Consider the following 26,039-nt stretch of genomic DNA (forward strand, 5'->3'; position numbering starts at 1 on the left):
TAACAGACAAACAGAGAGCCAAATCATGAATGAACTCCCATTCACAATTGCTTCAAAGAGAATTAAATACCTAGGAATCTAACTTACAAGGGATGTGAAGGACCTCTTTGAGGAGAACTACAAACCACTGCTCAATGAAATCAAAGAGGACACAAACAAATGGAAGAACATACCATGCTCATGGATAGGAAGAATCAATATCGTGAAAATGGCCATACTGCCCAAGGTAATTTATAGATTCAATGCCATCCCCATTAAGCTACCAATGACTATCTTCACAGAACTGGAAAAAACTACTTTAAAGTTCATATGGAACCAAAAAAGAGCCCGCATTGCCAAGACAATCCTAAGTCAAAAGAACAAAGCTAGAGGCATCATGCTACCTGACTTCAAACTATACTACAAGGCTACAGTAACCAAAACAGCATGGTTTGGTACCAAAACAGAGCTATAGACCAATGGAACAGAACAGAATCCTCAGAAATAATACCACACATCTACAACCATGTGATCTTTGACAAACCTGACAAAAACAAGAAATGGGGAAAGGATTCCCTATTTAATAAATGGTGCTGGGAAAACTGGCTAGCCATAAGTAGAAAGCTGAAACTGGATTCTTTCCTTATGTTAGACCTAAAACCATAAAAACCCTAGAAGAAAACCTAGGGAATACCATTCAGGACATAGGCATCGGCAAGGACATCATGTCTAAACACCAAAAGCAATGGCAACAAAAGCCAAAATTGACAAATGGGATCTAATTAAACTAAAAAGCTTCTGCACAGCAAAAGAAACTACCATCAGAGTGAACAGGCAACCTAGAGAATGGGAGAAAATTTTTGCAATCTACTCATCTGACAAAGGGCCAATATCCAGAACCTACAAAGAACTCAAAAAAATTTACAAGAAAAAAGCAAACAATTCCATCAAAAAGTGGTCAAAGGATATGAGCAGACACTTCTCAAAAGAAGACATTTATGCAGCCAACAGACACATGAGAAAATGCTCAGCATCACTGGCCATCAGAGAAATGCAAATCAAACCACAATGAGATACCATCTCACACCAGTTAGAATGGCAATCACTAAAAAGTCAGGAAACAACCGTTGCTGGAGAGGATGTGGAGAAATTGGAACACTTTTACACTGTTGGTGGAACTCTAAACTAGTTCAACCATTGTTTAAGACAGTGTGGTGATTCCTCAAGGATCTAGAACTAGAAATACCATTTGATTCAACCATCCCATTACTGGGTATATACCCAAGGGATTATAAATCATGCTGCTATAAAGACACATGCACATGTATGTTTATTGTGGCACTATTTACAATAGCAAAGACTTGGAACCAACCCAAATGTCCATCAGTGACAGATTGGATTAAGAAAATGTGGCACATATACACCATGGAATACTATGCAGCCATAAAAAAGGATGAGTTCGTGTCCTTTGTAGGAACATGGATGCAGCTGGAAACCATCATTCTCAGCAAACTATTGCAAGAAGAAAAAATCAAACACCGCATGTTCTCACTCATAGGTAGAAACTGAACAATGAGATCACTTGGACACAGGGAGGGGAATATCACACACTGGGGCCTGTTGTGGGGTGGGTGGAGCGGGGAGGGATAGCATTAGGAGATATACCTAATGTAAATGATGAGTTAATGGGTGCAGCACACCAACATGGCACATGTATACATAGGTAACAAACCTGCACGTTGTGCACGTGTACCCTAGAACATAAAGTATAATTACAAAAGAAAGAAAAAAAAAAAGATGGAGGAAAACTTCCCAAGCAAATGGAAAGAAAAAAAAAAAAAAGAGGATGCACTCCCAGTCTCTGACAAAACAGACGTTAAACTGACAAACATCAAAAAAGAAAAAAAAAAAATACAAAGAAGGGCGTTACATAATGATAAAGGGATCAATTCATCAGGAAGAGCTAACTATCCTAAATATACATGCACCAAATACAGGAGCACCCAGATTCATAAAACAAGTTCTTAGAGACTTACAAAGAGACATAGACTCCCACACAATAATAGTGGGAGACCTTAACACCCTATTGTCAATATTAGACAGATAAACCAGAGAGAAAATTAACATGGATATCCAGGACTTGAACTCAGCTCTGGATCAAGTGAACCTAATAGGCATCTACAGAACTCTCCACCCCAAACCAACAGAATATATATACTTCTCAGTGTCACGTGGCACTTATTTTAAAATCAGCCACTTATTTGGAAGTAAAACACTCCTCAGCAAATGCAAAAGCACTGAAATCATAACAACAGTCTTTCAGACCACAGTGCAATCAAATTAGAACTCAGAATTAAGAAACTCACTAAAAACCACACAACTACATAGAAATTGAACAACGTGCTCCTGAATGACTCCTGGATAAATAATGAAATTAAGGCAGAAATCAAGAAATTCTTTGAAACCAATGAGAACAAAGACACAATGTACCAGAATCTCTGGGACACAGCTAAGGAGGTGTTAAGAGGGAAATTTATAGCACTAAATGCCCACATCAGAAAGCTACAAAGATCTCAAATCGACACCCTAATGTCATAATTGAAAGAACTATAAAAGCAAGAACAAACAAATCCAAAAGCTAGCAGAAGACAAGAAATAACTAAGATTATAGCAGAACTGAAGTAGAGACACGAAAAACCTTTCAAAAAATTAATGAATTCAAGAACTGTTTTTTAAAAAATTAACAAAATAGAACACTAGCTAGACAAATAAAGAAGGGAAGAATCAAGTAAACACAACAAAAATGATAAAGGGGCTATCACCACTGACCCCACAGAAGTACAAACTACCCTCAGAAAATACTATAAAGAACTCTATGCAAATAAACTAGAAAATCTAGAAGAAATGGATACATTTATGGACACATACACCCCCCAAGACTAAACAAGAAGTCAAATCCCTGACTATACCAATAACAAGTTCCGAAATTGAGGCAGTAATTAATAGCCTACTAACCAAAAAAGCCCAAGACCAGGTGGATTAACAGTCAAATTCTACCAGAGGTACAAAGAAGAGCTGATACCATTCCTTCTGAAACTATTCCAAACAATTGAAAAGCAGTGACTCATCCCTAACTCATTTTATAAGGCCCACATCACCCTGATACCAAAACCTGGCAGAGACACAGCAATAAAAGAAAACTTCAGGCCAATATCCCTGATGAACATCAATGTGAAAATCCTCAGTAAAATACTGGCAAACCGAATCCAGCAGCACATCAAAAAGTTTATCCACCACGATCAAGTCGGCTTCATCCCTGGGATGCAAGCCTGGCTCAACACACACAAATCAATAAACGTAATCCATCATGTAAACAGAACCAATGACAAAAACTACATGATTATCTCAATAGATGCAGAAAAGGCCTTTGATAAAATTCAACATACCTTCATGTTAAAACTCTCAATAATCTGGATATTGATGGAACATATCTCAAAATAATAAGAGCCATTTATGATAAACCCACAGCCAACATCATACTGAATGGACAGAAGCTGGAAGCATTCCCTTTGAAAACTGGCACAAGAAAAAGATGCCCTCTCTCACCACTCCAATTCAACATAGTATTGGAAGTTCTGGCCAGGGCAATCAGGCAAGAGAAAGAAATAAAGTGTACTCAAATAGGAAGAGATGAAGTCAAATTGCTTTTGTTTGCAGAGGACTTGATTCTATATTTAGAAAACTCCATTGTCTCAGACTAAAAACTCCTTAAGCTGATAAGCAACTTCAGCAAAGTCTTAGGACACAAAATCAATGTGCAAAAATGACAAGCATTTCTATCACCTACAATAGACAAGTAGAATGAATGAACTCCCATTCACAGTTGCTACAAAGAGAATAAAATACCTGGGATTACCGCTAACAAGGGATGTGAAAGGGCTCTTCAAGTAGAACTACAAAACATGCTCAAGGAAATAGAGAGGACACAAACAAATGGAAAAATGTTCCACCATCATAGATAGGAAGAATCAATATCATGAAAATGTCCATACTGCCGAAGGTAATTTATAGATTCAATGCTATTTCCATCAAACTATCATTGACATTCTTCACAGAATTGGAAAAAACTACTTTAAATTTCATATGAAACCAAAAAAGAGCCTGTATAGCCAAGGAAATCCTAAGCAAAAAGAACAAAGCTGAAGGCATTATGTTACCTGACTTTAAACTATACTACAAGGCTACAGTAACCAAAAGAGCATGGTATGGGTATCAAAACAGACATATAGTCTGATGGAACAGAACACAGACCTCAGAAATACCACCACACATCTGCAACAATCTGATCTTTGACAAACCTGACAAAAAACAAGAAATGAGGAAAGGATTCCCTATTTAATAAATGGTGTTGGGAAAACTGGCTAACCATATGCAGAAAACTGAAACTGGACCCCTTTTTTTACACTTTATACAAAAATTAACTCCAGATGGATTAAAGACTTAAATGTAAAACCCCACACCTTAAAAATCCTAGAAGAAAACCAAAGCAATACCATTCAGGGTATAGGCATGGGCAAAGATTTCATGACCAAAATGCTGAAAGCAATTGTAGCAAAAGCTAAAATTGACAAGTGAGATCTAATTAAATTAAACAGCTTCTGCACAGCAAAAGAAACTATCATCAGAGTGAACAGGCAACCTACAAAACGGGAGAAAACTTTTGCAATATACCCATACGACAAAGGTCTAATATTCAGAATCTACAAGGAACTTAAACACATTTACAAGAAAAAACAACCCCATCAAAAAGTGGGCAAAGGATATGAACAGACACTTCTTAAAAGAAGACATTTATGTGGCCAGCAAACATATGAAAAAAAGCTCAATATCACTGATCATTAAAGAAATGCAAATCAAAACCACAATAAGATACCATCTCACGCCAGTCAGAATGGCGATTATTAAAAAGTCAAGAAATAATAGATGCTGGCAAGGTTGTGGAGAAATAGGAATGCTTTTACACTGTTGTGAGAATGTAAATTAGTTCAACCATTGTGGAAGATAGTGTGGCAATTCCCCAAGGATCTAGAACCAAAAATACCATTTGACCTGGCAATCCTGTTACTGGGTATATACCTAAAAGAATATAAATCATTCTACTATAAAGACAAATGCACACATATGTTTATTGCAGCACTGTTTACAATAGCAAAGACATGGAACCAACTCAAATGCCCATCAATGATAGACTGGATAAAGAAAATGTGAGGCCAGGTGCAGTAGCTCACGCCTGTAATCCCAGCACTTTGGGAGGTCAAGAAGGGTGAACAACTTGAGGCCAGGAGTTTGAGACTAGCCTGGCCAACGTGATGAAACCCTATCTCTACCAAAAATACAAAAATTAGCCAGGTATGGTGGCAGGCACCTGTAATCCCAGCTACTCAGGAAGCTGAGGCAGGAGAATCACTTGAACCCAGGAGGCGGAGGTTGCAGTAAGCTGAGATCGCACCACTGTACTACAGCCTGGGTGACAGAGCAAGACTCCATCTCAGAAAAACAACAACAACAACTGAAAATGTGGTACATATACACCATGGAATACTATGCAGCCATAAAAAGGAATGAGATCATGTCCTTTGCAGGGACATACATGAAGCTGGAAGCCATCATCTTCAGCAAACTAACACAGGAACAGAAAACCGAAACCAAACACCGCATGTTCTCACTCATAAGTGGGAGCTGAACAGTGAGAACACATAGACACAGGGAGGGGAACAATACACCCCAGGGCCTGTCAGGAGGTGGGGGGTAAGGGGAGGAAGAGTGTCAGGACAAATAGCTAATGCATGCAGGGCTTAAAATCTAAATGACGGGTTGATAAGGGGCAGCAAACCACTATGGCACAAGTATACCTATGTAACAAAACTGCACGTTCTGCACATGTATCCCGGAACTTAGAGTTAAAAAAAAAAAAAGAAAGAAAATCAAAAAAGTCCTGGCCATTATTCCCAAACCTGGGTGGGCAGAAATGTTCCTGGGAGAGGTGGGCAGACTGAACGCAGATCCTGGAGTTTCACCTCCAGGGATTCTAGCTCTGACACTTTATCCTGAGTCTCAGGAAGCTCAAGTTGATTAAAACGCCCATCTTAGTCTGTTTTGTGCACCTATAACAATACCTGAGACTGGGTAATTTATGAAAAACAGAAACTTATTTTCTCATCATTCTAGAGGCTGGGAAGGAAGTTTAAGCTCAAGGCACCAGTAGGTTTTGTGTCTGGTGAAGGTCCAGTCTCTGCCTCCAAGCTGACATCTTGAAGTCTGTGTCCTATGGACAGGAGGAATGCTGTGTCCTCACATGATGCAAGGCAAAAGGGCGAAAAGGGATAAACTCCCACCATCAAATCCTTTTGTAAGGGCACCAATCCCTTTCACAAGAAAGGAATCCGCATGGCCTAACCACCTCTTAAAGGCCCCACCGCTGAATACCACATTGTCAACACCTGAATTTTGAAGGGGCCACATTGAAACCATAGCAATACCTGTCGTCCTAGAAACTCATTCTGAGAAACTCCATTCTTACTGCTTACTGTCAGAGAGCAGAGGCAAGTGTAGACTGTAGGCAGGGTTCACAGAAGCAGCAGATTTGAACTAGGCCTTAGAATATGGATAAGAAAATCCTCCCAACTTACCTGTTTCCCTAGACCAGGCCTTCATGGTTTACCAGCTGCCTAATCTCCAGCTAGAACGTGTTCACTGAGGATTTACATGGATCCTGGGCTCCATTCACTAGACCTCACCCGTCCCACTCAAGCACCACTGAGTCTGTTTCTAACTTAAAATGAGACCCACACTATCGCTCAACTTCAAGGAGCAACACCTGCTTCCTTTGTAATCCAATCCACAAAAGGGAGGAGCCATGGAAAGGAGCTTTTGCTGGTACATGGCTCACACAGGGGTGACTCCAAAATCACAAAACATAGGACTGAACTTTGTGAGCACAGAATATGACTCCTTCCCATGATATGGTCCCAGAGGAGGCTTTTTACCCTTGTATAGGGAGATAGGTGAAATTGCCAGGCCACAAGCCAGCTGCAGGGCCAGCCCCCCTTGCCCCTTATTAGCACATATCTAGCACACGTGGATTATTTAAGAGAGTCAATTAAAAGTCAGGGTATGTGCTCTATGTACTTGAATCTGCAATAATCCAGGCCAGAGGACCTTTACTGATGAGAATGTTGGAAATTATTTTTTCTCTTGTGAATTTCCAGGATCTTGGAAATATGGAAACAGTCTAAATTCAGTCACTTGGGCATTTTGATGGATTGTTTGATTAGATTTTTCACAGATCAACATGTAGTCTCTTTGAAGAACTGTCCCAGGACTCCAAGGCAGCAGAATTGTCAAGCTGACAGTCTTTGCTCCTCCTGAAAGGGAATTTTGTCTGACCCCCTTTTGACTGTCTTCCACGCTGAGAGATATATCCAGAAATTCAGAGAAGCATAATCTATGTCCTTTAACCAGAAAAGAGGCTAAACACAAAAACCCATGGAAATCCTATTCTTGCAGCCTTTCTTCCAAATGCAAAGAGTGCATAAAAGTGAAAAAGCTGCTGCTCCTAAGACGCTTCTCTAGAGGCCTGGCTTCTTCATAATTCACAGAACCGTTAGCCTAGGAAAAACTTCAGGCTGACAAGCGGGAGAAACTGAATTCCTCTAGAATTTTCCTCATGAGATACCTTAAAAATTGCACTGTAATCCCAGATGGAGCAGAGTGGATCCAACAAGCCCTGGAGGTGGCTGGCCTTCCCCTCACCTGGCTAGGGAGCCCAGAACATGTCCCTTCTGAGGCTCTTCTCTGGGCCTCAGTTGCCCTTCAGACAAAAGAGGGTTAGAAAGTCCTCATGTCTACCCCAGAAGACAGTAAGTCAGGACATGATTAAACAAATGTCTCTTCTGAAGGTACTTGGAGAAAAAGTCTAATAAGCTCTATAAACAGAGAGTGTCTCCACATTCTCAATGTTCATATTGCCTTTAATGCAGATACTCAATCTATCCTGGGGGTGGGGAGTGAGGAGCGACATTTGGCAACAATTTGCACTACAGATAAATACACCCACCTTGACATTTTCAAAGCCTGGCTCAGAAGAAAAAGTCCCTTTTTTCCCTGAAGCATTAAGAGAAAATGTGCATGATTATCATCTGTCTAAAAAAAAAATGAGGAAAGAAAGAGGGAGGGAAAAGGAATACAGCTGAACTGACACCGAGAAACTCACCATTTTATTCTGCACAATTGAACTTCATTAATCATAGAAAATCAGAGATGGAAAAGACCTATTAGGTCACCCCATCTATCCCTCTGAAAGCATTAAAAGCTTTCAAATGAGACAGAAATCGGAGGTCCTGACTGCTGATGGCCATTAAAGATAGTTTTTGTGAAGAAAAATGTTAACCTTCGTGTCTCTGACAAATTACACTCTGGGTGGTTACGGGCTGCCTTTGCCAGAGCACCCCAGTTCTGGGGTTGGAGGTCACCACCCCTTAGCACGAGTGCTGCTAAGTGGCTTCAGCAGGGACCCCTATTAGATAACCACCACTCATTGACAGCGAGGACCCTGCAGGCGCAAGCATGGCCCAGTTTCCTGCTCTTCCTCTGTTTTCCATGCACAGAGGAAGGATGCTGTTTCCTCTTCAAAACAGCTTTCATTCAGGTCCTGCTTTTCCCAGGGAGCCATGCTTCTCTGGCTAGCCCACAGTGTGGCCTCTTTGCTGAGCCTTTACATCTTTCCATTCTGGGCCTCACTGAGCAGCCCTGGACTACAGATGGAACACCTGCTGTTTCAAGATATCCCAGATCTTTTGCCCCTTCCTCTGGCCAGAGCCCGATTGCAGGGAATTGTCTTTGTCACACTCCATGTGGCTGTGGTGACGCTGAACCCCCCTTTCTAGTTCATAAGAGTGGTCACATACCCCAGCCTGCTCATCATAGTAGCTCAGCCCTCTGACTACAGTTATTGGCCAGGGATAAGCACATGGCCCAGGCTGCTCCAATCTAGGTCATTCTCTGGAAAGAGAAGCTTTCTCTTTCCTCTGACGACATGAAGGTGGCACAATACAAATCTGAAACTGCAGTATTGGTCACTCCCACTGCATGGAAGCAGCTCGTGTAATCAGAAGAGAATGAAGACAACACATGAAGAGGCAGACAGAGCGCTGTAGGCACCTCAGGAGTCCCCAAAGACAAGCACTCCTGTTTTTTCTCAGTTATGTAGCCAATAAATTAAGCTTCTACACTTAAGCTACAGTCATGCATCACTTAATGTTGGAATACATATTGTTAGACAATTTTGGCATGAATATTACAGGGTATACTGAACAAACCTAGATGGTATAGTCCACTCCTAGGCTGTATGGTAGAGCCTATTGCTCCTAGGCTAAAACTTGTACAGTCAGTATGTTACTGTACTGATTACTGTAGGCCAATGTAAAACAATGGTAATGGTACATCTAAATATACCTAAATATAGAAAAGATACCATAAAAATATATTATAATCTTATGGGACCACTATCACATATGTGGTCTATCATTGATGGCAACATCATTATGCAGTATATGACTATGCCTCGAACTTAATTTCTCTCCCTGGGACCTGTGGAGTCCTAATTACCAAATGCCCACTAGGTTCTGTCATTCTACACTTGTTTACATGTGGAAATCTTGAATCCCCAACAAGAACGATGGCTCCAAGGGGGCAGAAACCTTGCTTACTCCTTCTCTTCAGTGCCAAAGCCCAAGCTCCACCCAGATGGTCATTATTAAATAGCAGTTCATTGAAGTGGACCCAAGTATCTTTGCCTGGAGGAACTTGACTTTACTTTTCTTTCCTGCAGGGACTGCTGGTATCTGAGAAGCACCATGAGTCACACCCCACAACTCACTAGCTGAGTGACACACAAATACACGCATCCTCCTCTAAAGATGCAATAAACATGGCCCAGCAGGTTGCTCATGGCACTGGCCTCCTCTTCCCCAGGATATCTTGTGCTGTGGTTTTTCATTGAGGGCTCCATTTGTATTTTAGTATATCACACATGACTCTGCTTATACCAACCAAAGGCTGGTTCCTTTATTTCCTTCCTATAACACCTTCTTGCTGTTGTGGTCATGAATCAGGCCCAGCTTGGGGACCTGCCCTACAGGGCCAAGGACAGAATTTGATGAGAAGAAATTTTAATAAAAGCAGAGGAGACATCAGAACTATTTATCCCAAAGGCAGAAGGTGACAAGAACAAATTAGTCCTGGTGACACATAAGAAATAACTGAAGTTAAGACCCTAAACAAAATCACAAAACTTTTATGCCCCTCCCCCTCCTGTGGCATCACCCACTTCCTGCATCCCTTCTCTAGGGCTTTACCATCCAAAGTCACCTCCTCCCTTGTGTCTCTGAAGGACTCCCAAAACATTCATGTGGCCAACCTCAGATAGGCATCAAGAGGTTACCTAATGGAACCCATTTTTCATTCATCATCCCAGCAGGGAGCTCTATGTTTTGCCTTTGCTTTTTAACACTGATAATAGCAGCACACACTTACATACAACTTCCTAGGTGCCAGGCACCATTCTAACTGCTTTACAAAGATCAACCCATTTCGTCCTCACAAGAACCTTAGAGAGAGAGCTAATATAATCACCAGTGAGGTTAGGTAATTCACTCACATCTGCATGGCTGATAGACAATAGTACTGGCATTGTTTTTGTACAAGAAAACATCTGTAGTCAACAGAATTAGGAAGATGATGCATTATTTTAAGTAGGGGATCAGTCGGGGTATTGAAAGTTTAGAAAGGAGAATTAGGAAAGTGGGAAAGATAAACCACAATGTGCAGGCAGTTGGGGCTTACCGTGTAGAGGGGAGCAACCACACAGAATTTGGACAAGAAGTATTTGAGAAGCCTGGAGGTGGACCATAGCAGATTCATTGCATCCAGCAAGTCAACTGGTGGGTTGGGCAGTAGGCACTCCCCGAGGAGGGCAGCACGGGTAGCAGAGGCACCTCACAGATGCTGTGGTTTCTGTGGCCCTGGGCAGGCTCTGGGATGGCCGACCCCAGTGAGAATGGCACAGACCAGGGAACAGAGATATCAATCAGAGTTCTAATAGTTAGGACTCTTCTGGACTGAGACTTTGTCTGTATGTAAAAATATAATTTGAATTTCAAATGTTGGTACATACGATGGTGAGAATGTGGGGATTCATATATTATAATAATAAATTATTTTGATAATTTTAATTATACTCAGTAAAACACATGATTTATACTTAATTGCCTTGCTTAAATGAAATAAAGTGGTTGAACTATAATTGTTACATACAATATAGAATTCACATTATAAACTAAAATAATTCTATTATCATAAACAAGTACATGATTTTGTTAACAATCGCACATTGCATATGTTTGACCTTAAGGTTTTTTCACATCCAGGTTGATGCTAAGGTTTCTCAGGTGGAGGTCTATTTTGTAAAATTTTGTACCTCATTGCCAAATCAGGATGTGCATGGCCCCCACCTGGGTGACAGGTGGGCTGATTGTCAAAAGGAAACAATCTCCTGGTCCTTGACAGGTCAGCTTCAGCTGAAGAAAGGATTACCTCCATTTCTTAAAGCAACTTTTTATTAAGGTATAATTTACCTATAATATACTACAAACATTTTTGGCGTACAAGTCAGTGAGTTTTGACAAATTTGTGCACTCACTTAACCATCACCACAACGCAAGACCACTGAATTGAAAATAAAGAAATGCACATAGGTACAGGACAGACAAAGAATGTTTCTAATGATAAGGAATAGGATAAATCTATGCAGATTTAAAAATTTATAAATAAGATTTTAAACTCACACAGATTAGTTGGTAATGGGTTCAGAAGCACTTAGGGCAATGACTGACGCTTCAGGGTTACTATGGGAAAAAACAGAAGAGATAGAGGAATGTGTCAGAAAGTAATCTAAAAACAGGAAACCAAAAACTTTAAAGATGTTCACTGATTCTGAGTCTTGCTCCAGTTAACTCTGTGGATTGATGTGTTGGAACAGACCAAGTGTGGGACAGCACTATCTATAGCTGTATTTTATGAATCAAATTAAAAGACTAGACTCAGTGATCCTGCATGTGACCACTAGCCATCACTGGCCAAGATGTCTCTCAAAGTCGCAGGTCTCTACATGACCCCTCATCACTCTGGATCCTAAGAGGTTAAGCCTTAGACATTGCTAATGTGACTGCAAGGGAAGGCCAAATTGTTGACCACAGTGGGATTAAATGTCCATCAACTCTCTTGCATTTGATTCTCTCAGTACTCTTCAAGTGTGGGAAATCTTAACCCTGTGGTTAAGGTTATTTTGGGAGCCAAGGACATCTCCTGCCAAAGACCAAGAGTGATATTTACCATTAGGATCCAACAGTTGAACGCAGCTATTTTCTGAGACCTATTTCCTACAAGACGAAAAAAGCAAACTGTCTCTCTCAGAAGTACAGGTGCAAAGAGGTCAAGAGGGTGATGGGCAGTTTGGGCACAAGCTGAGACTCTGGAATCTCAGGTCCATTTAAGACATTTCAGATGCTCTCAGAGCCTGAAGGACCTGGAAAGCACCTCGCCTTTAGCCAAGAGAACTCTAAACATTTCCACTCTTCTTGAGTCTTCAACTCTAAGTTTGACTCTGTCAGTCTCTGAAGACTGACACTATTCTAAACTAATAAATTTAAATACATGTATTACTCACCCAATGTGTGCTGACACTCTGCTCCTAAAAAACTGACATATCCATTGAAGAGACAAGACATATGGTAATGAAAACATAGATAATGAGTAATGTGCACAACTAGGACTCAAGGAATTCAAAGGTATTTAATATCACAACAGATATTGGATATAATTTACAGTAAGACTTCCCATTCTCCTTATATTAAACAGAAATTTAAATTTTTTATACCCAACTCAAATTTCTCATGCCTTAATTTTCCCTCACAGGGCCCTGTACAGGCATGGAACTAACTAACTCAATACCAACTAACTCATAAAGTTCACTAATTCCTAAGATAGAGATTTCCTTTAGAAAAAGACAGACAGAAATACATTTTAAAAGTATTTCTTCCCTGGCTCCTTCCCTAGTTTTTTTTTTTGTTGTTGTTGTTGTTTTTAAGCCCTTTTTTTCTTAGTCCCTAAATGTAGATTTCTTTAATATTCTGACCTTACTTGTCCTCTCCATTCTTTTCATACTCTTTCCTGAAACTCTCAAACACTCTTAGAGCATTAGGATGGTAAAAGATCTTATGATTCCATGGACATTATGTGAGAACATACCGTGTTGCAGACACCAAACTGAGGTCCAGACAGAAAACTGACTTTCTGAGGCCATACCAAAACTTGATTTGGGAATCAATGATAAAACCTCTGTCTATAACAGCAAAAATCAAACAAGAAAACTGACTTACATGGCTTTTCATGGCTTTCACTGAACCGGTTGATGGGATGTTTTAGGATTATACAGACACAAAGTCAGTGCTCTAGCCTTGTGCTATTGTGAACAAGTTTAGACTAATGATTGGATATTCAAAGATGAGCATCCACTTTATGGTGGAACATATTTCTTCTTGAATCATCTAAGATCAACACCTCTAAGAATATACATTTTTTAGCTATTTTATTAACAAGGAAGACCCACATTGTCAAATATAAATCCTTGGTTCATTTTCTTTTAGCAGTGAACTAACAGGTATAATACATTTTTCAAATAAAAAAGGGATATATAACTCCCTAGTTTCCTCTCCCTTCTGCTTCCTTCATCTCCCAGGTGATACCAAGATCCTTTGAGAGTGGATAAGAGATCTATGACCGGTGCTGAAAAATTGGCTCTAGTAAGCAGAATAAAAAGGCCACTGGACCGGTCATTTTATTCAAGTTCCACTATTAACTCATTAACCATATTAGCCTCAGCAATACACTTAATCCTTAGGATTAATTGTCAAATGAGTAATACACGTCCTGCCCACCTAGAGTGATCATTCTTTCTAAACCAAATACCTATATACATATGTGAAGTCCAAGCACCCCTATATATGCTATGGTTCCTTATTTCTCCATCATCTATAATGGTAGATGTTACCTTTATTTACTCGGTATCAAAGATAGAAAAACTGGGATTCAGCCTATAGAAGCCCCAGAATCTATTTTTTCAACACAACCACTTGATCCTTCTTTCATCATATATTGTGAAGTCTTGCTTCTCCATCTTCTTTCTCTATTTTAGACTTTTATCATGCATCATCTGGATGGTTCCCATGGTTCCTAGCTGGTCTTTGGAGCTGCCTGCCTCCCATCCTTGTATTCCAAGTAATTTTCCACTATTACCAAAGTGACATGTTTAAAACTTATATCTGATTATATCATCCTCTACTTAGTAGCCCTCAATTGCATTGCCTTCATAAAAGCATTAATGTTCTTGGGTGATATTAAAACATTCTTCACCATCTCTATCTCCACAATCCCATCCTTGCTCATACTATCCCCTCTGCCTGTGTCTTCATTTTATTCCTCATTTACTTCGGTCTTTTCTCACCCCACATCCTCACAGACCCAATTTTCCTAGCATTCTTCATACCTCACAATACCATTGCTATTGTATTTGCTTAAATAAGCAAGCCTTTTTCATATTCCCAAGTTTCAAGAACTTTGAAGGTCTGAGATTAGCCTGCCATAGTTTTATGGATACTTGTAGAAGACATAAGACTCCCAAATCAGAGAAGAGAGACAATTTATTCCTCATAGCATTGCAGGAGCCAGAGCATCAGCATTTGTTCCAGTTCCCAATTCCTATAGGATAACTTGAAGGGGCCTAAAAGACATCTACAAACACTGTGAACCATGTTATAGGAGAGGAATTCTGAGCTTACGGAAGCCAAATCTTTTGTAATGGGTAGTAAGCACACCTGCCTTTTGCTCCCGAAAAACAGATTATCTTTATCTTTCAAGATTGTCTGTTACATAACATCTTTGAAAAGACAGTCTAAAACAAGGGATAATGAGTGCATCAATTAGATGTGCAGAAACTTGAGAGACCCATAGAGAACTATCTTCCAACACATTGAACATTCTGTGATCATAGTTTTTATAACGCTGAGTTCCTGTTAACCTTATAACTGTCTATCTCTGTCATTAGATGTTGAACTTTGTAACAATAGAAATTGAACCTTGTTATTCTGGGCTTTACATAGCATATAACACATAGTTGAGGTCTCAAATGTATATGTTGAATAATAATATGATAATTTAATCTAGATAAAAATCTTAGATGCACATCAATTTGGGCATCTTTAAACAGAGAACTCGTGCAATTTCAATTAGCTAAAAAATGTGAAGTTTTCTATAAAGTTATAATGAGCTATAGTGAGGTAAGATCTTTTTAAAGTCTCCAAATTTTTTCTCCAAATTATTTTCTTATATTCAAAATGGAGTAGTTGAGATGGAATCTTGCTCTATCACCCATGCAGGAGTGCAGTGGTGCCATTTTGGCTCACCACAACCTCCACCTCCTGGGTTCAAGCAATTCTCCTGCCTCAGCCTCCCGAGTAGCTAGGATTACAGATGCACTCAGCTGATTTTTGTACTTTGTAGAGACAGGGTTTCACTGTGTTGGCCAGGCTGGTCTCGAACTTCTGACCATAAGTTACCCACCCGCCTTGGCCTCCCAAGGTGCTGGGATTACAGATACGAGCCTCTGAGCCCAGCCAAGAGTAGTTAAATTTTAAGATCCATTTTTTAATCAAAGCCTCACTCACAGGTCTCCATTTTCTCAAGATTTATTTGCATTCCTGTGAGACAACATATCCCAAACCCACATTGTCTTCAAGGAAAAATTCCTGACAGAAATAGTTGTTATTTCTACTTCCATAGACTCCTTTCAGTTACGTGAACACAAAAAAACCCACGAAAGAATATGAGGAAATTTTCGGAGGTGATGGATATGTTTACTATCTTAAATATGGTGTATACATATATCGAAGTCCATCAAAATGCATATATTAAATATGTGCAATTCTTAAAATATCAGATCTTAAAATATCAAATATTTATATCTCAATAAAACTTTCAAAATAAAATATTTTTAAAGCTCTTCTATTTAATTCCTATACAAAGCCTTCATTCTCCTTCAGCCAAATCCCTCAGGTCTGATTTCTCCATCCCTTCTCTTATATAGTGGCCACACTATGAAGTGCTTCCTTTCCGGGGTCTAGGACAGGGTGGCATTGTCCTCTGATGCCCAGCCTCATGCATGGAGCTAGAATTCTCTGAAGTCATGAAGGTAATGTTCTGGGTGTGTGAAGAACTGAGCTGAAGTTAAGGTTTGGAGATTAATACTAAATTAATATAAACAGTTTTCTTTAGTTATCTGAGACTAGTCCAGCTCAGAACCATTTCAATCTGCAGGAAATATATTTTTCCTTTGTATGACTCAAATTATTACCCTCACTGACCTCTCTTTTCCTACCTGTCTTCAAGATCTTCTTGCCCCAAACACCACTGGATAGATTAGGTACATTGTTTCAAGGATATAATTGTGATAGCACAAACATAATTCAAGAAGAAAAAAAAGGAAATTACTGGGGAAAGGGCTCACCTACAGTCCCTTTGCATTTGTACATCATTAAAAACATATATGAGTTTTATGTATTTTATTATCTTTTAATGGGGAAAAATGTTAAGCATTTATATTTTTTTTTTTTTTTTTTTTTTTTGAGAAGGAGTCTCGCTCTGTCACCCAGGCTGGAGTGCAGTGGCCAGATCTCAGCTCACTTCAAACTCCGCCTCCCGGGTTTACGCCATTCTCCTGCCTCAGCCTCCCGAGTAGCTGGGACTACAGGCGCCCGCCACCTCGCCTGGCTAGATTTTTGTATTTTTTTTTTAGTAGAGACGGGGTTTCACCGTGTTAGCCAGGATGGTCTCGATCTCCTGACCTCGTGATCCGCCCGCCTCGGCCTCCCAAAGTGCTGGGATTACAGGCTTGAGCCACCGCGCCCGGCCTCAAGCATTTATATTTATTGCCATAATTGATGACCTTAGGCTTTAGCACTTTATTTTCTCAGCTTTCTTGCCATTCCCTTAATTTTCTCTCTTTTGCTGGATTATGTTTTAGCTACATTTAGTTAGCTATTTGAAAAGTTATGAATCCATGCTTTTATTAATAGATATTTTTAAAATATTTTTGATGAATTATAATATACATACAGAAAAGTTGAAATTATATATGTATTTCTGTTTTCAGAAATACAAAGTTATAGAAATAACAAACATATCAAGAAACAGAACATGGCTGGTATCTCAGAAGCCACTCTTGTTCTCCATTCCAGTCTCTGGCTCTCCAATGATCATTGCTTCCTTAATTTTCAAAAGCATAGATTAGTTTTGCATTTTATGTAAATGAAATTATCTAGCACATACTCATTCTTGACTGGCTTCCTTAGCTCAGCATTATATTTATGAGTTATATCCATATTGTTTTACGTAGTTAAAGTGACCTCATTCTCATGGCTATATAGTAGTCCTTTGGATAAATATACCTCAACATATTTAACCATTTGACTGTTAATAGACATTATGGCAGTTTCCAGTTTGGGGTATTAGGAATAGTGCTACCTCTGTCTATTGCTTAAGATGTAGAAAACTAGAAAAAACATCACTTCATCTCTTGCAACAAAAATGCCAAACAATCCACAAATTTATAATTTTACTTGAACCCATCAGAGATCTGAGTTTACAGAAAAAAACGGCTAATCTGAAATTTAAGTATACGCAAGTGTCTGCAAGGAGAGATAGAACATGAGTACTCAATTACCCAGGACAGATGCTGCCAGAAGCTGGTAAGAATTTAGCTAAAATTGTTGCTGAACTGTTAAGGCCAAGTGATGGATCTCAGGAGAACAGAGTACTCCTGAGGGTGCAGATATAAGAATCACCGTGAAAGCTTTGTGAAAAACAGTGATCACAAAACAGATTGATGAGAGTCCTGAAGAAGCATCCCCTTGCAATGCAAGCCTGAAGGAAGAGAACAGTGGTTGTCAGGAAAGGCATAAAACCCCACCCAGATTCTCCTTGCCTTTTTCCTCTTCCTAATAAGGCCAAAACTGCTGGAGGAAAGCCAACAAGCACTGTCACACTCAAGGCAATGGTGAAAGCCTACTGCATCTAGGGTAAGAGAACAGAAAAAAAAATCGGCTCTAGTGAAAGTGCAGGAATATATAATTGGGCTCAGAATTACGCCCAGCAGAAGCACAGGAACACTGAGAAGACCACAGTCCTGAAGTCCAGGCACAGTGCCTATATAAGGCTGATGCTGAATTAGAAGAATAGAGAATACACCTGCTCCTCACCACAAGGCTAAGAAACATTGAGTAACAAGTAATAGTGGAATTCTGCTAAGACAGGGACAAGTGCATGGAAAAAAGAAAAATGATGTCTACTTCTGCATAGCAAAGGAAACTAGCATCAGAGTGAACAGACAACCTACAGAATGGGAGAAAATTTTTGCAACCCATCCATCTGACAAAGGTCTAATATCCAGCATTTACAAGAAACTTAAACAAATTTATAAGAAAAAAAAACCCCATTTTTAAAAAGTGGGGAAAGGACATAAAAGAAGACATATATGTGGCCAACAAACATGAACAAAAGCTCAACATCACTGATCATTAGAGAAATGCAAATTCAAACCACAATAAGATGCCATCTCACACCAGTCACAATGGCTATTATTAAAATTCAAAAACAAAATAAAACCAACAGATGCTGGCGAGGGTGTGGAGAAAAAGGAATGCTTTTACACTGTCTGTGGGAGTGTAAAGTAGTTCAACCATAGTGGAAGACAGCATGGGGACTCCTCAAAGATTTAGAGGCAGAAATATCATTTGACCCAGCAATCCCATTATTGGGTATACAACAAAGGAATATACATTATTCTATTATAATGATACATGCACATATATGTTCATTGCAGTACTATCCACAATTGCAAATACACTGAAACAACCTAAATGACTATCAGTGATAGACTGGATAAAGAAAACGTGGCACATATACACCATGGAATACTATGCAGTCATAAAAAGTAATGAGATCATATCCTTTGCAGGGACAAGGATGGAACTGAAACCCATTATCCTTAGCAAACCAGCGCAGGAACAGAAAACCAAATACTTCATGTTCTCACTTATAAGCGGGAGCTGAATGATAAGAACACATGATCACATGGAGGGGAACAACACACACTGGGGCCTATCAAAGGGTGGCAGGTGAAAGGAGGGAGAGCATCAGGAAGAATACCTAATGGATGCTGAGCTTAATACCTAGGTGATGGGATGATCTGTGCAGCAAACCACCATGGCCCACGTTTACCTATGTAACAAACCTACGCATCCTGAACATGTACCCTTGAACTTGAAATAAAAGTTGTAAATCAAAAAAAGGAAAAGGATAGGGATACTTTTGTGTGTTTGCTCCTCCAAACTGTCCATTACAGTTGAGGGGAAACATTTCTCCCTTTCTATCTTTACAGTAGAGTAATAACTTATTATAGAGATGATATTCTAAATCAAAACGCCCTCAAAAATCTCTTACATTGAAATTGAAGTACAATAAACATACAAAATAGAAATTTTAAAATAAAAAATAATAAAATAAAGACAAAGAAAATCTATTTTAATCATAGTATAAATGGAACACCTAAAGCTAAGAGTGAACTAGACATGGAGAAAAACGATATGGCAAAAGAAACTCCAGCCTAAAGACAAGATAGTGTTTGAGCAATTTGAAGCGGGTGATGCATTGCTAGTAACCATGGCAACAATTAATCTTAAATTCAGCTTAATTCCTACATAAACTCATGCAAATTCCCCAAGTTTTATCAGAAGGAAAGCCATGCCTATCTTCAAGCATATCAACTATTTACCTCAGCTTCAGAGATCCTACACAAGCTGTGTGTCTTTCCACAAAAACTTACAAAAAACAAACCAAAAAAAACAGTCAAGAGACAATGCCATCAACAGAACCAGATACATTTATGACACAGATGTTAGAACTGTCAGACAAGGAATTTAAAATAACTATAATTAACATGTTAAAGGCACTAATGAAAGGATGGATACCATGCAATATCAGATGGGTAATTTCCGCAGAGAAATCGAAACTATAAAAGAATCAAATGGAAATGCTATAAATGAAAACAGTAACAGACATGGAGAAAGCCTTTTATGGACTCAACAGTAGACACGACACAGCTGTGGAAAGAAGCAATGAACTTGAAAATAGATTAAGACAAATGATCCGAACCGAAACAGAAAGAAAATAGTGGTAGTAGTAGTAGTAACACTAGTAGTAGTAAAAGAATCGAACACACAAGAGCTGTAGGACACTGTCAAAAAGTGTAGCATATGTATAGGACTCTCAAAGGTGGAAAGAGAGACCATAGGTCTGAAGAAATACTTGGAAAATAAGGGCTGAGAATTTTTCAAAATTAATGATTGTTATGACACGAAATGGAAAAAAAAAGAAACAAAACTAAACATGTCATATTCAAACAACTTGAAACCAAAGACAAAGAAAAATCTTGAGCAGCCAGAGAAAAATGATACCTTACTTATGGAGAAATAGAGATAAGAATTATAGTTTCTCATCAGAAACCATACAAACTAGAAGAAAATGAAATGGCGGAAAAAAAAATGCATATTCAGAACTGCATACCCAGAAACAAAAGGAATGCCTTTAAGAAACAAAGGAGAAATAAATACTTTTCAAGCAAAAAAAGAAAAAACACTGAAAACTCATTGTCAGAAGACCTACATTATAAGAAATATTAGTTTTAAAGGCAGAAGGAATATGATAACAAGATAAATCAGACAGAGACTAAGATCTGCACAAAATAAAATTAAGAGGGATGAAAACAGAATTAATGAAGGAAAAATAAAATTTCTTTCATTCTTATTTTTAACAGCACTAAAAGATAACTAACGCGAAAATAGCAGCAATGTATTGTGTTTACAACATATATAAAAGTAAAATGTGTGATAAAAATAATACAGAAGATATAAAAGAGAAATTGGGAACGATATTCATGCAAATAAGCAGTGTCTGTTGTATTTAGTAAACATAATTAACTCCATCCTTTCTGGTCTCCCGATCTGTATGGAACCACCAGGGTGACCGGAAGCGCACTGGACCAGAAGAGAAGTCAGACAGGCTTCCAGGCCACAGGTTGGTTCTTGCACACAGGCTAAGCAAGGGGAAATCCCGATGAAGCTCCAGGAGTAAACAGCCACAGAGGCACCTATAAACCAAGCCCAAAGAGAAAATAAAGCCAACTACTTTTATGTATTCCTGCTTTTCTTCAGGCCCTGACAGATGTTTCAGATTTGGAGAAAGAGCCCATTCACCTTTCTCTCCTGGCTCTAACTCAGCTTCTCTTCCATCCTATTCTATTCTATTCAGCCTCAGCTCCTTAGACAAAAGGCTTCTCTGTAGAAATGGAAGTCTTCAGGCCACATTGGCTCTGGAAGGAGCAGTTCCCCTGTGGTGGTTTTTTTGGTTTTTCTTGTTTGTTTGTTTGTTTGTTTTTCCTTTCTTGCTCTCCTTTCCACCATACAAAAGGAGCCCACTTAGAAGCAAATTTATAACAGAATCTGGAAATCCAATCTCTCAGGCAAGAAAAAGCTGGATTTTAAAATAACTCAGGAAGGTGGAATCTGAGAAAGGAATAGCTGCAGTTTTGATCATGTATCAAATCTGCAACGGCTGAGTGAACTCCGGGAGCTGTCTAGTACTGCCCGGCTCTACAGGCTCTGAGCTGAGCAGGTGGTGATGGAGACAGGGCAGGACTGCTGGAGGCAGCTCTGATGGGGAGGCAAGGGGCAGCCTGGGGATATGGCACAGACCCAGTTTTACCTCCAGAGATGCCTGCATCATTCTATCATGATCCAATAAAACAAGGACCTGGAAGAGCCATGGCTTGTAAGGCAGCAAGCAGCCACCTGTGTGAGATCTAGGCCTAAAACACACAGCAAAACTGAAACCTCTAGCAGTGACCAGCTCAAGCTGGAGGGTAAAAGCAGTTGGCACTACAGGGCTGCTCTGATAATGCCTGCTTTGCATGGGAGGCCTGAGAAGCCGCCAAGGGTAAATAATCCACACACAGAGTCCCAAATCTGCCACCACTGTGTTTCCAAGGTGGCCCGTTTCTAAAAGCTAGTCCTAGTACAGTGTCACAGTTGAAAGTGGACTCCTCAGCACCATTCACATGCTCTCCTCCACCTCCTAAAACTAAACTGCGTCTATGTCTACAGGAGGTAAATCTTCCAAACACTGAGCCTCAGGACCGTGTCATTGTGACAAACGAGTTTTGAGAGACTTCCCCATGCAATTCAGTAGGTTTGAAATCCCAAGACCACTAAGAATCCCAGGACATTGGCTAATGCCACTGTTCCTGTCTTCAAGAAAGGTATCTTCTGCTACTGGAAAGCTAATTATCCTTCAAAGTTGATGTTTTCTTCCACCACAAAGCCTTCTCTAACTATGCCAGTCAAAACCTGATTTCCTAAAGGGCGTTGTCTAATACTTAGATATGACTTTTTACCTAACAAACAGTAAAGGTAAAAATACCCAGTCCTGGCAAAGATGAAGGAAAATAAGAAATGTACTCATTGGTCCATTTCTCCAAAGGCCAGCTCAGCAATGAGTATAAAGTGGAGAATGTATATGCCCCTGAACTTGGAATTCCTCTTCAAGGAGTTTTTCCCACAGCAACATACATCTATAGGGATGTTCATTGAAAGCCAACCCATATTGAGGGTAAATCTGGAGACAGATTTCCTAGCACTGGTTCCTGGCTCTGGCCCTGAGAAGCTCTAAAATTCTTTGAACTTCAGTTTCTGCTTGCAGAGTTGACGTAAAGATTAAGTTATGTAACATATGTAGCCAGGTACATCATGAAAAACCAATAGCTTTCCTTTTTGTTATTTTAATTTAAATATTTTAAATAAACTCATATTACCACCAGTAGGGTCTGATTAACTACAATGTGATTGATCTACACAATCAAATACTACACAAGCTTTCTATTTTTTGTTTGTTTGTTTGTTTTTTAAGACAGGGTCTCACTCAGTCACCAGGCTGGAGTGCAGTGGTGAGATCATGGCTCACTGCAGCCTCAAACTTCTGGACTCAAGCAATCCTCCCATCTCTGTCTCCTGAGTAACTGAGAACACAGGCATGTACCACCAGGCCTGGCTAATTTTATTTTTTCTTTTTTTTTTTGTAGAGACAGAATCTCTCTGTTTCCCAGGCTTGTCTCAGACTCCTGCATTCAAGCAATTCTCTCTCCTCAGCCTCCCAAAGCACCGGGATTACAGGTGTGAACTACTGCACAGGCCTATGCAAGCTTTTAAAAAAATAAAAGTTCTATGTACATATTGAATCAAAATTTAAAAATCAGATTCAAGAGAGCACATGCATGTATGTGTGGGTCTATTTTTCTGCTATGCTTTGAATGTGTCTCCTAAATTTCACGCATTGGGAACTTAATCCCAAAATTTACATGTTGATTAAAGGTGGGGTCTTTGGGAAGTAATTAAAATTAGATAAATCATCAGACTGGAGACCCCATGATGGAACTGGGGGTTTTATAAGACAAGAAAGAGGCCTCAGTGGACATGCATGCATGCACGCTACCTCATTCTTGCTATGTCATACCTTCCACTATGTTATATAATACAGCACAAAGGCCCTCCACAGACACCGATGCCATGTGCTTAGATTTCCCATTCTCCAGAACCATGAGTTTAATTAACTTCTCCTCTTCATAAATTTCTGTCCAGCAACAGAAAATGAACTAAGATAGCCTTTATGTGTGTGTCTATATGGTTGTGGGTGTGTGCTGTCTAGTGTGTACATATGTAATGTGAGTCCTGTGTGTAAATCTATGAGGTTTGTGTGTCCATGTGGGTTCTCTGTGTTTGTCTGTGTGCATATGTGTGAGCTTTGTGTGTATACCTTCAATATGTGTGCAAGAGACCTGTGTGTCTGTGGTAATGCGTGTGAAGTACATGTGTGTAGTGTATGTGTGTGCATTCTGTGAGTGTCTGTGGGTTGTCTGCAGTGTATGCATATGAGTTCTGTGTATGTGTGGCACATTTGCATGTGCGTTCTAGGTGCACGTGTGGTATATTTATATGGGAGTTCTGTGTGTGTGTGTGTGTGTGTGTGTGTGTGTGTCTACAGGGTGCACTGCGAGTTCTGTCTGGGGGAATGTATTTGCTTGTGAGTTCTATGTGCATGTGTGATATATTTGCGTGTAAGTTCTGTGTAGTGATGTGTTTATGTGGGAATTCTGTGTGTATGTGTGTGTCTATAGGGTGCATTGTGAGTTCTGTGGGGGGATGTATTTGCAATGTATTTGCATGATGGAGTTCTGTGGTGTGCTCTGTGGGGTGCATTGTGAGCTCGCAGGGTGGTGTATGTAGTGTGTGACCCTTGTGGTGGGCGTATGTGTGTGTGAGTTCTGTGTGTGTCTGTGGAGTAATTTGAGCTCTGAGGGGTGGTGTATGTTTTGTGTGGTTCTGTGTGGTGTTGTGGGTGCGTGTGTGAGCTTGAGGGGTGGTGTATGTGTGTCTGAGTTCCTGTTGGTGTCTGTGGGCGTGCGTGTGTGACTCTGTGGGGCAGTGTATATGTGTGTGAAGTTCTGTGTGTGTCTGTGGAGTAATGTGTGAAGCTCTGAGGGTGTTATGTGTTGTGTGAGTTCTGTTGTGTGTCTGTGGGGTGCGTGTGTGCTCTGTGGGATGGTGTATGTGTGTGTGTATGTTCTGTGGGTGCGTGTGTTGACTCTGTGGTGGGTTATGGTGTGTGTGTATGTCTGTGGGTGCATGTGTGAGCTCTGCCCTTGGGTGTATGTATGTGTGAGTTTTGTGGTTCTGTGGTGTGCATATGGAGCCGTGGGTGGTATATGTGGTGTATGAGTTGGTGTGGTGTCTGGTGGGGTTCACGTGAAGAGTTCTTGGCTGATTGTATGTGTGTGTGCGTTCTGTGTGTGTGGTCTAGGGGTGCATGTGTGCAGCTCTGCAGGGTGGTGTATGTGTGTGAGTTGTGTGTGTGTGTCTGGGGGTTGCGTGTGTGCCTTTGAGGTGGGCTGTGTGAACTCTGAAGGGTGGTGTAATGTGTGTGAGTTCTGTCTGTGCTGTGGGGTGCATGTATGAGCTCTGCAGGATGGTGTATGTGTGTGGAGCTCTGTGGTGTCTATGGGGTGCATGTGTGAGCCTCTGCGGGGTGGTATATGTGTGGTGAGTCCGTGTATTCTGTTTGGTAGCTGTGTGAGCTCTGTGGGGCAGTGTGTGAGTGGTGTGAGTTCTGGGGGGTGGTGTATGTGTCTGTGAGCCTGTGGGGTGGTGTATGTGTGTATGAGCTCTCTGTGTGTTTGTGGGGTGAGTGTGTGAGCTCTGTGGGGGCAGTGTATGTGTGTGAGTTCCGTGTGTGTCTGTGGGGTGCATGTGAGAGCTCTCTCGGGTGGTGTGTGTGTGAGTTCTGTGTGGCTGGGGGTGCATGTGTGAGTTATGTGAGGCGGTGTGTGTGAGTTCTGTGTATGTGTCTGGGGGTGCACGTGTGAGTTCTGTGGGCTGGTGTATGTGTGTGTGAGTTCCGTGTGTGTCTATAGGGTATATGTGTGAACTCTGCGGGGTGATGGATGTGCATGAGTTCTGTGTGCCTGTCTGTGGGGTGCATGTGTGAACTCTGCAGGGCAGTGTATTGTGTGAGTTCTGTGTAGGTGTCTGTGGGGTGCATGTGTGAACTCTGTGGGGTGGTGTATGTGCGTGAGTTTTGTGTGTGTGTGTGTGAGTTCTGTGGGGGGGGGGTTGCATGTGAGAGCTCTGTGGGGTGGTGGATGTGTGTGAGCTCTGTGTGTGTGTGGGGTTGCATGTGAGAGCTTTGTGGGGTGGTGGATGTGTGTGAGTTCTGTGTCATGTGAG

Source organism: Rhinopithecus bieti, unplaced genomic scaffold, assembly GCF_001698545.2.
Source record: "Rhinopithecus bieti isolate Rb0 unplaced genomic scaffold, ASM169854v2 scaffold_5260, whole genome shotgun sequence".
Lineage (NCBI taxonomy): Eukaryota > Metazoa > Chordata > Mammalia > Primates > Cercopithecidae > Rhinopithecus > Rhinopithecus bieti.